The sequence below is a fragment of the Schistocerca piceifrons genome, unplaced genomic scaffold (genome assembly GCF_021461385.2).
Source record: "Schistocerca piceifrons isolate TAMUIC-IGC-003096 unplaced genomic scaffold, iqSchPice1.1 HiC_scaffold_905, whole genome shotgun sequence".
Taxonomy (NCBI): domain Eukaryota; kingdom Metazoa; phylum Arthropoda; class Insecta; order Orthoptera; family Acrididae; genus Schistocerca; species Schistocerca piceifrons.
Genome location: NW_025729174.1, coordinates 168008 through 182806, shown reverse-complemented (window position 1 = coordinate 182806; position 14799 = coordinate 168008). Strand labels below are relative to the sequence as shown.

General features: G+C 43.8%; 1 pseudogene; it reads right to left on the bottom strand.

Moving 5' to 3' along the window:
• Positions 1-1128: 1128 nt before the first annotated feature.
• LOC124771273 lies at positions 1129-1245 on the bottom strand (annotated as a pseudogene).
• Between the last annotated feature and the right edge of the window lie 13554 nt (positions 1246-14799).

Below are 14799 nucleotides of genomic sequence, written 5' to 3'. Positions count from 1 at the left end.
CGGCCTACCTCAGAATATTCACTGTGCGCTGTGAATACTTCCATCTCGTACCCCTCAAATCCCCGTGGTTTTGGTAAAAGTGCAAGTATCTGAGGTTCATCACGGTCCAAATTTATCTTTGTGTTGTGAGTGGTTGTAGCTATAGTTATTTACGAGTCTACTAGGGGCAGTCTTATAGTGATGTCACACCTTAATAACTCAGGGGCATGACTTGGTATGTATTTTGTTGAATTGTGGAAATTGTTTAACTCTGGATATGGGTGTGACGGTTGAAATATCAGGCTCCGTTAGTTGCTTACTATGGTATGTCAGTGTAATTTGTTGAAATATCGCGCCGTGAAAGGTGTTTGGTCATGAATTTGCATATATCTTGGAATCTAATAGTTGTCGTATGAGGAAAATGGATAATATTATAGCAAACAGCAGGGTGATGCGAGAGTGCATACAGTAAACATTGTGACATCATTGCTTTATAATAATTCAGCAACATGCAGTAATGTCAGTGTGTCTTACGTCATAAATAATGCAACTGTTTAATCGAATATGTTGTGGCATCGGTTTATTACCGTACTTCAGCACTGCCACAGTGAAATATTATAATTCTCAAGTCCCTTACGTTAGTAATTAGAATAATATTTGCTGACTTTTTTGGATTTATAGTTGTGCTGCAGTATGCTCAACTGACACATAACGACGAGTGTCTTCTAATAAAAGAGGGAGGGGGCGTTGCGGGGCTGATTCTTATGAACATAGGTGGAAGGATGGGTTAACTTCAGCTTTAGGCCATACAGTGGCCCTAGACACGGTGGAAACACTTCACAGGGGTATAGGGGTAACACACGCATTTGCCCAAAATGCGTGGATTGCCCGGGGGTGGAAAGGAGGGTAGAGGAGGATGTTCCAGGATGTCTTCCCTCGCATTGGGATAGCACTCCGTCTTCAGGCCACAAATGGTCCATCGGGACCATCCGACCGCCGTGTCATCCTCAGTTGAGGATGCGGATAGGGGGGCTTGTGGTCAGCACGCCGCTCTCCCGGTCGTTATGATGGTTTTCTTTGACCGGAGACGCTACTATTCGGTCCAGTAGCTCCTCAATTGGCATCACGAGGCTGAGTGCACCCCAAAAATGGCAACAGCACATGGCGGCTGGATGGTCACCCATCCAAGTGCCGGCCACGCCCGACAGCGCTTAACTTCGGTGATCTCACGGGAACCGGTGTATCCACTGCGGCAAGGCCATTGCCCACGCATTGGGATAAGTGTCCCTTTAAATCCAGAAAGCACTCTGGCACCCTGCTTGAAGAGAATATAAACTACTTTTACAAGTCAGGAGTGAGAGTCCTGCATTTGTCGAACTGCATAATAATTCCAGAATGTTGATACTTTCTAGTGGTAATCCTCCATTCAGTAATCTACTGATAATACACTGTCCAGTAACATTAGTGTGACAACTTGTCAATAACCTGAATAACCATGTTCTGTAGTGCAGGCCGTTGCGAGACTTGGAGGAAGAGAGTCGACGAGGTTCTGAAAGGTAACGACAGGAGCCGTGCTGACTCCAGTGCCGTGGCTAGCTGCACGACGTTTCTCGGTTGAGGATCTATGAGATGAACAGCCTGGTCGAGGTGGTCCCATAGTTTCTCAATTGATTTTAATGCCGGGGAGCTTGATGGCAAGCATGGTACAGTTAACTCATCCTGGTGTTCTTCAAACTACGCACGTACACTGTGAGTTTTGTAACTTGTCGCATTGTCCTGCTCGTAAATGCCATCGTACCGAGGAGAAACAAAACAGCATGTATGGGTGGACATGGTCCCCAAGGATAGATGTTTGCTTGTGTAGATCCATTGTGCCTTTCAAAATGACGAGACCACCCACGGAATGTCCACCGGCCTGGACCCAATTGTTTCAGAGTGTTTGTTTTCAGACGTTCCGGCCCGAACACGATTACAGCCATCTGTCTGATGGCGCATAAAACATGAACCATGTAAAAAGGCCACCAATCGCCACTCAGTGGACGTCTAGGTGCGTTACTGGCGTGAAAATTCCAGTCTTAGATGCCGATCAACGGCTGTCAGCATGGGTGCATGAACAAGGCACCTGTTGCAGAGTCGCACACGCAGCAACGTTCTCTGAATGGTCGTTGAGGAGACGGTATTGGTAGCCCCTTGGTTCATCTGGGTGGTCAGTTGCTCAACAGCTGCACGTCTATTCGCCATTGCACATCTCCGCAGCCGTCCTTGGGCCAAGATATCTGTGGCCTGTGGTGCACCACAGTAGCACAGTATACTTTAACGCCGGCCGAAGTGGCCGTGCGGTTAAAGGTGCTACAGTCTGGAACCGCAAGACCGCTACGGTCGCAGGTTCGAATCCTGCCTCGGGCATGGATGTTTGTGATGTCCTTAGGTTAGTTAGGTTTAACTAGTTCTAAGTTCTAGGGGACTAATGACCTCAGCAGTGGAGTCCCATAGTGCTCAGAGCCATTTGATAGTATACTTTAACCACTTTGGCACGCGAACAGTTTACAAACTTAGCCGTTTCGGAAATGCTTCCACTCTTGGCCCGAAAGCCAGTGATCGTACCCTTTTGGATGTCAGATGAATCGCTTCGTTTCCTAAATGCAACAACGACTACACTGTTTTCCGCGTCCCCCAGACGTGCTTTACATACCCTCCATTGCTGGACTCGCATTCGGGAGGACGACGGTTCAGTCCCGCGTCCGGCCATCCTGATTTAAGTTTTCCGTAATTTCCCTAAATCACTCCAGGCAAATGCCGGGATGGTTCCTCTGAAAGGGCACGGCCGACTTCCTTCCCCAGCCTTCCCTAATCCGATGAGACCGATGACCACGCTGTCTGGTCTCCTTCCCCAAACCAACCTACCAACCCTCCACTGCTAGTGATGCCACCTGCCGTCTGTGAGCCATTATTGCACGTCGCCTTCGAAATTAGGTGATGGTCACATCAGTGTGACTACACCGTGTATCTGACATAACAGTAATCACTTTCGTTTCACTTCGTAAAAAGCCTTACGAATGTAGCGAAGCCTATGCTATCAAATTATCGGTAACCGTTTGCAAGTTAATGACTTCCAGTTGTATTGTGTTAATGACTTCCTTATTAAGTTGGATCTAATCTAATTTAGTACTTCAGATGAACACGCTAATTTACGTGTCCTGTTATGAACGTCCTATCTCCAGTCCTACAAGGTGTTCTGTTTCTTCGAAACATGAGTGTATGAAATGCTTGTACATTAATAACAAGCGTAGCCGCAAGAATGGTGAATGCAAGCATGAAAGCATGCGTGCATCATGTTGTATAGGTGCCGGACGTCAGTTTGAGGTATACAGTTCCATGCCTGTTGCACTTTGTCGGTCAATACAGGGACGGTTAATGGTGGTTGTGGATGACTCTGGAGTTGTCTGACGATGGCCCATACTTGCTCCGCTGGAGACAGATCTGGGGATCAAACACGTCAAGGCATCATGTCGACATTCTGTTGAGCATGTTGGGTTACAACAGCGGTATGTGGGCGAGCATTACCGTATTGGAATACACCCCTGGGTGGCCGTGCGGTTCTAAGCGCTTCAGTTTGGAACCGCATAACCGCTACGGTCGCAGGTTCGAATCCTGCCTCGGGCATGGATGTGTGTGATGTCCTTAGGTTAGTAAGGTTTAAGTAGTTCTAAGTTCTAGGGGACTGATGACCTCAGAAGTTAAGTCCCATAGTGCTCAGAGCCATTTGAACCAACACACCCCTGGAATGCAGTTTATGGATGGCAGCACAACAGACCGAATCACGAGATTGATGTACAGATTTACAGTCAGGGTGTGTCGGATAAGAATGAAAGTGCTCCTGCTGTTATACGAAGTAGCATCCCAAACAATAACTCCAGGCGTAGGTGAAGAGTTTTTAGCGTGCACACAGGTTGGTTGCAGGCCCTTAGCTGGCCTCCTTCTCACCAACACACGGCCATCAGTGGCACTGAAGCATAACCAGATTTAGTCAAAAAACGTGACAGACATCCACCCTGCCCTCCAATGAGCTCTCGCTTGAGGCTATTGAAATCGCAAATTGTGATGGTTTGGTGTCAGAGAAATGCATGCATCTGTCTCGGAGCTGTCCTTGAAGTAACTTTTTTGTAACAGTTCGTTGTGTCTCTGTAGTGCCAACTGCTGCTCAAATTGCTGCTGCAGATGCAGTACGATGCGCCAGAACCATACGCCTAACCATACGTCTAACACGATGGTCTTGCCTCTCAGTAGTGCCACGTGGCCGTTCGAGGCCCGGTCATCTTGTGACCGTACATTCTCGTGACCACCAGTGCCAGCAATCGTGTACATTGGCTAGAGTCCTTCCAAGTGTTTCTGCACTATGTCAGAAGAAACATCTGACTTCTCGTAGAGCTATTACACGACCTCGTTCTGACTCAGTGAGGTGTTGATAAAGCGTCTTTGCCGAACTGAAGGCATTCATCATCACATCAACTCACCTCGTCCGATCTTAAAGGTAATTAATTCTCACGACCGTTACAGCATGCATTTAAAGCAAACCTGAATCGCATTCTCACAGTGGTACTACTAGCCTCACTCTTATGAGAATGGCGTGAAATTTGAATGGACATCATCTTTCAGATGTAGAGACACGCCCACCAGCTTTCGTTTATATTGCACAACTCCTCCTTGGTGCTGTGATTTTTTTCCGTAATTTTAATTCGGATAGAAGTTCCTTAGTAAACACATGTATTGTTACCGAATGAAAGGAGTAGATTTACAAGCCCAAATTCTTTTACAAAGCAATATATATAATATCGCATTTCACAATGAACGATCTACGTAGGGTTCTCAGTTCACGACTATAAACTAAGTGACAACTTAGGGACAACAAGGGTGATAATATAGAATGTATAACACAATATATTGGAGACATATTTCGCTACAATCTGCTCTCATTCCTTCAAATTTGAGCAGCCTGCGCCGACCGCAGTGGCCGAGCGCTTCTAGGCGCTTCAGTCTGGAACCGTGTGACCACTACGGTCGCAGGTTCGAATCCTGCCTCGGGCATGGATGTGCGTGATGTCCTTAGGTTAATTAGGCTTAAGTAGTTCTAAGTTCTAGGGGACTGATGACCTCAGATGTTAAGTCCCATAGTGCTCAGAGCCATTTGAACCATTTTTGAGCAGCCTACGAGTTTTCATTTCACCATGTGAAAAGATACTGCCGCTTCCTGAATAGCTTAGTTAGCGTGAGCAAGCAACAGAAAAATAACTTAATGAATTCACCTACTCTTCAATACGGCAAATAATTATAATAACATTACCCAATTCATTCACCATTATAGAATCTCCGCAACAGCACAGATCGCCACCAGACAAGACCTGTCCTCCTCCGAAGCCATGAAGCGTCACCTCCACATTAGGCCAGAGTACAGAACCAGAGATGGAACTGGATTGACGAATGCTATTTAAAACCAAGGTAGCCAAGTGGCTTCTAACCAAAGAAGGCTTACCAATGGCTGAAGTACAAACTGAATCCCCAAAGATACGAAATCGCGTCAGTGACAATGCAAAGAGCTTGCTCGTCGAGCATATATCGGACTCTCGAAGCCGAGTATAAAATACACCTGTAAAATGTTGCCAAGATAGCTGTCGCGACCTTGTAAAGGCAAAATATAGTGAGAGAAAATGAAATTTCTGAATGAATAGGCTAATTTAAATTGGTGGCCACCAAAACTGCAGTAACTTGCTAAAAGATTGCAATAATCGTCATGTCGCCATGTTCTTACCAAAAGATAACACTTGATACAGGGTTGGCAACACGTCGACCTTTTAGTCTTGTCCGAGTTATGCGTATAGCAGCACGGTGGACGTGACCATGTGTGGCGCTCCGAGGGGAACGAACGTTGCCAGACTGCATTCGTCGTCGACATACATGACCAGTAGCTAGCATGATGATATGAGCTGCCTTGGAATACAGCTAACAGTCACCTCTGGATCACATAGCTGGTAATTTGGATTGCAGCTGCTACTTATCTGACTTGTTACGACTGGTGGCTGTACTCTGTATTCGAGGACACCGTGAAATTAAGTTTCAACAAGATAACGCAAGACCACATGTTTTCGGCGCTGTTCTGACCAACCCAGTACAGAGGAGGTTTGGCTGTTCCCATGGAGATTACGTTCACTATATCTCTGATCTATTACAGACATGTGGTCGCGGTTTGCCGAGAGACTAGTGCACTATCCTTCGCCAGCCACTACGGTGAACTTCGACAAACAGTTGAATCAGCATGAAGTGATGTACCCATGCATCCAAGTTCAGTTTGCCCCGAACCTCAAATGGGCTGCAGACATTGCTGCAGTGAGACATGGCAGATCTGATACCAAATTTCGCGCTCTGTATTCCCCCGAAAATACCTATAACTTTAATTCCTGCTATACTGTATTCACACGATAGTAATCATTTCGCTGTTTTGATGGCGGGCAATGTATAAGTAGCTTCATTACAGTGACGTGTAAAGGGTGTTCCTTAAGTCTACGCAGGAGCTGCAACACGCTGGTAGAGTATTAGGTCGGATCACGTGGGTGGGGCTAGTAGTCGTTAAATTCTAAGAAGCCACCCTGACACCATTTTTACCCGCAACTTCGAGATAGCCACTCTTACTTCTCTAGTGTTTCGGAACAAAGTCAAATTATCTTTGTTAATATCAATGTCACACAATTATGCTCATAACCACTTTAATAATACTGTCTCGCTGCACGATTACCGAAGAATTTTGCATGGGGTATGTACCGTCTGCAACACTTTGATATCACCAACACGTGATTCTGCCACTTACAACGCCTGTTTCTTCGTTCTGATGCAGTGTGCTTCAATATCATCGTTGTAGTCGGACGTGTATTGACAATCTTTATCTACATGACGCCTTGTCGGATTCGTACTGCTTCTTTGAACTCAGCTATGTTGCTAAGCTTCACTTTTATTCATTATTTCTTGCTCAGTATAAAAGCGGCCAACGCAGACTAGCGGAATAATTCCACTGTGAGCTATATCTGCAACAGTATTGAAGCACTATGCCTCGTCGACGTGTGTATCGTCAACGTCGCCATCGCATGTCAGTCACTATTTTACTTGCCTATGTACGCTATGTGATCAAAAGTATCCGGACACCCCCAAAAACATACGTTTTTCATATTAGGTGCATTGTGCTACCACCCTCTGCCACGTACTTGTAGCGGAACTGAAATGATCGTAGGCTGCCAGTAATTTGGAGCCCCGCGCGTTGATAGCGAGCGCACTGGCGTGAGACGGCCAGGGCGCGCATCCTGATGCCATCTCTTGGCGAAACCTGGAATTAGTGCGAGCTGAGGCCAGCGAGATCGAGCGAAAAGGCATCACCAACGTACTAAGCTCTCAGACTTAAATCTATTCTTTTTGTTGTTAATTGTAAGTTATTACCGTATAATTTAATCTTGTTAAGCTCTAGTTGGTGAGTCATTACGACTGGTATTAACTCCAGGGTAATAGATATAATTTGCTTAAACACTAAATGATTTTGATAAACTTGTGGAAGGGGAACCCCCACTCTTAGGAAGATGAGCTTCGCTCGTGGTAGCTGGAGGCACAAGGACTGAACAAAGGGAGAAGCTTGGGTAGTGTTGACGTGATCGGACTGGTGTAAGTGTGCTCACGCAAAAGTGGTTGTGCAACAGTGAAGAGGTGAATATCGTGACTGTTTGTGGAATAAAACGCGACGAATGTCTATCAAAGTCATCTCTACACTACTGGGGCGGGTTGTAAGAGTTCCTGTGCCCAAATTTTATGGCGAACGTGCAGTGGCTTATACAAGTGTAATGGCCGCCATTGAGAGTATGAGATGTGAAGAGTTGCATTTTCCACATACCTCTCACCACCAGCACCTGCATGTCTACCCAAGGCAAGACAGTTCATAATTGTTTAATTCTAACTTTATAGAACTGTAAAAGGAGAATACCTGTCACGTTTGTATGCAAGTACAGAGGACAGAATACAGTTATGAGTAAAAATACGACGCATGTTGTTCCTGGTAAAGTGTAATAACCCCAACCTAGTATAGTGAAATCAGACTGAGGCCACCATCGCCTCTTTCATTGACAATTTCTTTTATTGTAGAAAACTTGAGTGTGTAAGAATGTTGAAAAGAACAACGGTCACACAAGAATTTGCTAGTCGCCATTTTGTAGTTAACTTAAATTTTTCTGAGTAACTTTTCAAGCAACGTTTCTTAAATAATTCTATATTAACTGTTCCAAGAGTAATATCCAAAATCATTACATAAATTTGAAAGATAGAATTTTGTTAAGCCAAGCTGTATAAATATCTATGGTACTAATTATCAAGTCAACACACAGATATTGAAAGTGTATTTGTTTTGTTGATTCATCTTGACGGATCAGTAATAGAAATATTCAAAATTGGTAAGTTTAAATTTAACTCAAGCCGTTTCACTTTGAAACGAGCACAAAATTGATTTATTCTTTTGCTCATTCAGAGCTGACGACCGTATTTATAAGTATTTTCAGGAGGATTCGACGGTAAGTCTGCTGCTCTCGTCGTGCTGGAAGGTTACCCACTGCTGCTACCAGTGATGACTGGATACTTAAGCTCACTACAAAGTTAGGTGGGTCAGGTAGGCTGTGTTACCATGTGAACTGTAGGGCGTTGTAGGCTGTGGATCAAACCCATTCAATCATCACAGCTCTTTGGCTCATAGTCAGGTTAGAAGCGTGCTTTAATCCTTAGGTAAATACTGGCGAGTAAAGGTCAAAAGGTACACACAAGTGAATTTAATAGCTTAGTAAGATCCAAGTGGCACATAGTTAATGTTGCACAATGGCAAGGGTAGTAGCGGAGTAAAAGTGAACTGAGAGTGTGGCAGCTGTGCTGTATCCAAATATTAACAACTTGAAGTCACTACTACCTATTACCATTAGGACAGTGCTAATTACTGTTAATACACGTAGCAGTAAGCGCAAAAGTGTGATAGCTACAAGTCCGCATTTGTGATATACATACGGAATTAGGAAGCGGGTGATTCTGTCAGTGGAAGAGGCAATACAACTGAGTCGGTTGAAAATATATCTGTTTTACTGACAGAGGGATTCGGCTGTTTGGTCACATACTCCATATGAGCCACCTCAGTACTCATTAGACAGCGTGAGAGAGCAGAATGGTGGACTCCGCGGAACTCATGGACTTTGAATGTGGTCAGATGATTGGCTGTCACTTGTGTCATACGTCTGTATGCGAGATTTCCACACTCCTAAACATCCATAGGTCCACTGTTTCCCATGTGTTAGTGAAGTGGAAACGTGAAGGGACACGTACAGCACAAAAGAGTACAGGCCGACCTTGTCTGTTGATTGACAGAGACAGCTGACAGTTGAAGATGGTCATAATGTGGAATAGGCAGACATCTATCCAGATCATCACACAGAATTCCATACTGCATCAGGATCCACTGCAAGAACCACGACAGTTAGGCAGAAAGTAAGAAAACTAGGATTTCATGGTCGAGCGGCTGATCATAAACCACACATCATGCCAGTAAATGCCAAACGACAACTTGCTTGATGTAAGGAGCGTAAACATTGGAGTCCAGAATCACTTTACACAATGTGGCATTCCAATGGCATGGTATGGGTATGGCGAATGTCCAGTGAACGTCATCTGCCAGCGTATGTAGTGCCAACAGTAAAATTTGGAGGTGGTGGTGTATAGTGTGGTCGTGCCTTTCATGGAGGGGGCTTGCACCCCTTGTTGTTTTGCGTGACACTATCACAGCATAGGCCTACGTTGATGTTTTAAGCACCTCCTTGCTTCTCACTGCTGAAGAGCAATTCGGGGATGGCGACTGCATCTTTCAACACGATCGAGCACCTGATCATAATGCACGGTTTGTGGCGGAGTGGTTACAAAAAATAACACCCCTCTAATGGACTGGCCTGCATAGAGTCCTGGCCTGAATCCAATACAACACCTTTGGGATGTTTTGGAATTCCGATATCATGTCAGGCCTCAGCGACCAACTACGATAGCTCTTCTCAGTGCAGCACTCCGTGAAGAATGGGCTGCCACTCCCCATGAAACCTTCCAGCACCTGACTGAACGTATGCCTGGGAGTGTGGAAGCTGTCATCAAAGCTAAGGGTGGGTCAACACCATACTGAGTTCCAGCATTACCGATGGAGGGCGCCACGACCTTGTAAGTCATTTTCAGCCAGGTGTTCAGACATTTTTGATCACATAGTGTATATTCGCCACATAGCATTCCATAGTGCTTCATAGAAGTATGCTACTGGTACCATCCATAAGATGTGAAATGTTAATATTTTCTAGGGAATACGGTATGGATGTGGACGTAGACAGCCTGGTACCGGGAATTCCTGGCACTGGAGTCAGTAGTAACAACCGTCCTGTTTCCGTTGGAGAGACTGCTGCCAGTCCTGAAGGAAAACTGCAGTATCAGGACAAACGTCGCCGTCATGCCACAGACGGAGGCGATACCGTGATTAAACGTCTGAAAATAAGAGACGAGTCACAGCAAGCAACAGAACCCCAGCAGAACAGCTCCCCTCCTAAGAAAGGAGCGGCAAATGAATCCAATGAATTTCACTATGAAGGGGATAAAGGAGTGTTGGTAAGTACTTTAACTCTGTCAACTCACTGTTGTGACACTGTTCTTGTGTAGTACTCAGTCCGAAGTCATGTTAGGTCCAGATCTCCATGCTAATCTATGCAGTCTTCGTCATTTCTGAATAACTGCCAGAAACTACATATATTTGTACCTGCTTACTGTAACTGAGCATTGATGCCCTCTACAGTTTTTGCTGTCCTACACTTTCTTCTCCAACCAAATTAAATATTTCCTGCTACCTCAGGATGTGTCCTGCGAACCGAGGTGTTCATGTCGTCAATATGTGCCATGAATTACTTTTCTCCCTAATTCGATTCCTCCCCCCCCCCCCATTTCTTATTCATTTTATCCACTTCATCTTCAGCAGTCTTACATAGCATTACATTTTAAAGGCTCCTATCTTTTTCTTGTCTGAGTTTCATGTCGTCCACGTTTCACTTTCGTATAAGACCACATTCCACATAAACGCCTTCAGAAAAGATTTTTTATGACTGTAATTTGTATGAAGGGTTTACAAATGGTTTTTCATAAATGCTTTCCTTACTACTCCTAATCTGAATTTTATATCCTCCCTAGTTCGGCCATGGTCACTTACTTTGACGCCCAGACACCAGAACTGAACTACGTCTAGTGTCTCCTTTCCTAATCTGAATCGTTCAGCATCGCCTAATTTACTTCGACAACATTCCATTACCTTTGTTTTGCTTTTATTGATATTGATCTTACGATTTCATCTCAAGACACTATACATTTCGTTCATCTTCTGTTCTTTGTTCTTCACCATTTATGACTGAATTACGATGTCATCGGCAAACGCCAAATATTTTACTTTTTCTCACTGAACTTTAATTATTTTTCCCAATTACTACTTTGAGCCCTTTACAGCTTGCTCATTGTACATCCAGAATAATATTGGGGGTAGGTAATAACCTCGTCAGATTCATATTGCTTCACTTTCATGTCCTTCGATTCTTATAACTGCACTCTGGTTCCTTTACAATTTGTGGAAAACCTTTCAGTCCCTGTATTTCTCCTCCATCCCTAAAAAATTTCAAAGAGGATAGCCCAGTCCACTTTGTCTTAATGTACAAATGCTAAGAACATAGGTTTGCCTTTCTTCAGCATATGTTTCAAGATAAATTGTACAGTCAGTATTGCCTTGTGTATTCCTACAATTCTCTGGAATCCAAAGTAATCTTCCCAAAGATCACCTTCCACCAGATGACACTACGCTACACGAAATAGCTGGACCAGTGACGTATCAGGTGAGACTATTTTTTTCTCCTCCACAACAGTGCACGGGTAACTCATTTGTTTCTTGCATGGCCTTTATGCCAGACTTTTACGTCCAGACAGACCAGGGTCCAAACCACAAGAAAACACTGATTAGCATAAAAACACACATATTACATCGATTATTGAACTAGTCGTAAGTCTTTAAGATAACATCTGGAAATTCTTACAACATGGCACGACAAATAGAAAACACGAAATTTTTTTCCATATACTAAGTATCCTTTCGAATTTAAAACTTTTTTTCGAACATGTAGGTCCGTTTGGTACAAAAGCACATAATCTCAACAAGAGGGTGCTTATCTAGGACAGCAACGTAGTATTTATAGCGAAGATTGATGTTATTAATTATGATGTCTATCAGATCCTTAGGCAATGAACGCCTTTCATGTTGGAAAGGTTTGCTCTCTGGAACAAGGGACATTGAATGAAATGGGCGGAAATGGTGAGTAGCAACATGCCTCTGGATAACACGTCAAACAATCTCTATGGAATCAAGATAGATCGAGCTGGCCAGCTCATGCGCTTAAATGCTCGCCATTGAAAATAATTGCCCAGGAGACTAGTATGTGGTGACCGAGTATTGTTGTCCTTCTGGGTGAAATCATCACCTACGGCATTGGCGCATAAGTATCAAGAATATTCTGTTGCATTACATAGCGACAATTCCGCATGAAAAGACATTGAGATGAGTGCACTGATGCATCAGCGTTAACTGTGAAACCTCTTCCTAGATGCTTAGTGGATGGGAAAAAGTTCTGGCACATTGACATTTACTGGTGAAGAAGTCTTGTTCTAATTCTATGCATATTTATGTAAAGGTCCTCATATCCATTTCATACGCTGTCTTCCTCCAAAAGAGAAAAATCCTTAACGCCTCACATTCGAGATCAGTGTACTGCACTTTCCGCCATTATCGAGTAATTGTTGCTGGTAGAGCATTCTGAAGAATAAATGTACAATCAATTCACAAAGAAGTGGCAAAATTCATCAGATACTACGGAGGAAGCGTCAACCAACATTCCTCCAAAATCAAACGTTACTTTACTTATCGCATAGAATAATCCTATTTGCTTTTATTTACAGCAGGTACGAAATCTTGCAGTGTCGCTTGTCTGTTAGTACGGACAAGACGACCAGTATAGAAGTGCCTGAGCACTTCACTATAGGAAAAATGCCCTTAAACGATGAGCTGCAGTATTACTTTGACTAGGCAGATCGAAGGCTGTTAATCTTCTTCACAGCTGAAGTACCTACCACATGGGTTGCACTCCGTGTTAATGCCTTCAAAGGCCAAAAATCTTCACCCTGAATTCAGTGTCACACTAGATGACGACGTCCTTCAGATTTCAACTGAGAAAACTGTAAACCCGCTACTTATTCATAGAATATGGCATAAAAACAGCTACTAACCACTAACATGACAGTTTTCTGTTATACATTTCATTTTTTCTTGCAATTATCGGTTACGAACATTTTGTTCATCACCTACAGGCTGCACTGCTTTTACAGGGTAAATTGTTAATCAGCTGTTGCATGCTGTGAATTCCACGGTGTCTGTGGTGTCCTAGTTGCTATGAAGGCTTGCATCTCTTCCGTGTAGCATGGAACATTCTACTGAAGAAACATATCAGTATCTCTATGTCACGTGGTTTTTAATGAAGTTAAATATGGAAACTGAAGAAGATGGAACCCTCAAGATATATTACGAAATGTCTCGTTGTTATGCAGGTTTCCACCACTGGGCACTATAATCGATTAGGATAGATATTTAAGAGTTTCGTATCAAACCTTGGTAGTATAACAGTTGCCACGAACTCATTATGATACGTGTTATGAGATCTACAGTCGATAAATATTAATAATATCTTCATATATGTATATGTAGATTTCCTCGGAAAAGGCATTCGATGACTCAGAGACCACATTCACCACTGAAAGCGAAGATTCTACAGCACCGACCAAACCCAAAATGCAAGATTATCAAAATACCCGATGGTAAGATTTCGTCAGTTTTTCTATGAACTTAATTTTGCCTTGTTGCTATAAGAGTGATATCTCACAGAAAAGGTTCTACTCCTGTAGAAGTGTAGAGTATTATTAAATATCTCATTGTAACGTGCTGAGTTCTTTGAAGTAGGCTAACTTGTCGTTACTTTTTCTCTCTTCCCAGCGATGATGATGAGATGGATGCAGAGGGGGACTCAGACGACGATTCTGCAATAGAAAACTCCGAAACAGATGAAATTTTGCTTTCCGAGAGTGGTGGAACTAGGATCTACATGGACGCCCATGGGAAAGTGTATAGAACATTGCAAAGTATACAGGTGGTTGGATTATTACTAAGATACAAACAGCCAGAAGAGAAATGTCAGAATACAGGGAATCCTAGCTCTGCTGCGCCAGCTCACTCTGTAGTCCAGACAGCTTCTACTGCTGACAAAACTACGGGAGGAATCCTTCCACCACCTACTGTCCAAGGTTCTGGAATAAAAAGAGCAGAAAACATCCGCCTGGAAACAGCTACTGCCGAACAGGCTACCACTGCCATGAGTGTTAAAACAACAAACGCTCCGAACCTTAGCCCTTCTGCTTCTGAACCAGATAGCAGTGTACCTCAGGCCCCTCTACCAGATGGTCCAGGTGAAAACGGGATTTCGCAGTCTCAAGATACAACTGTGGTCACACAGAAAGCATTTACAAAATTGGGAGATGTGAAACTCGATGCAGTAACACAGGCAGGTGTCCAGCTAGGACAGAAACGGCAGAATACAGGGAGCTTATCGACTGCTAAGCCAGATGGAGCTATCCAGTCGCCTCATTCCATTATTC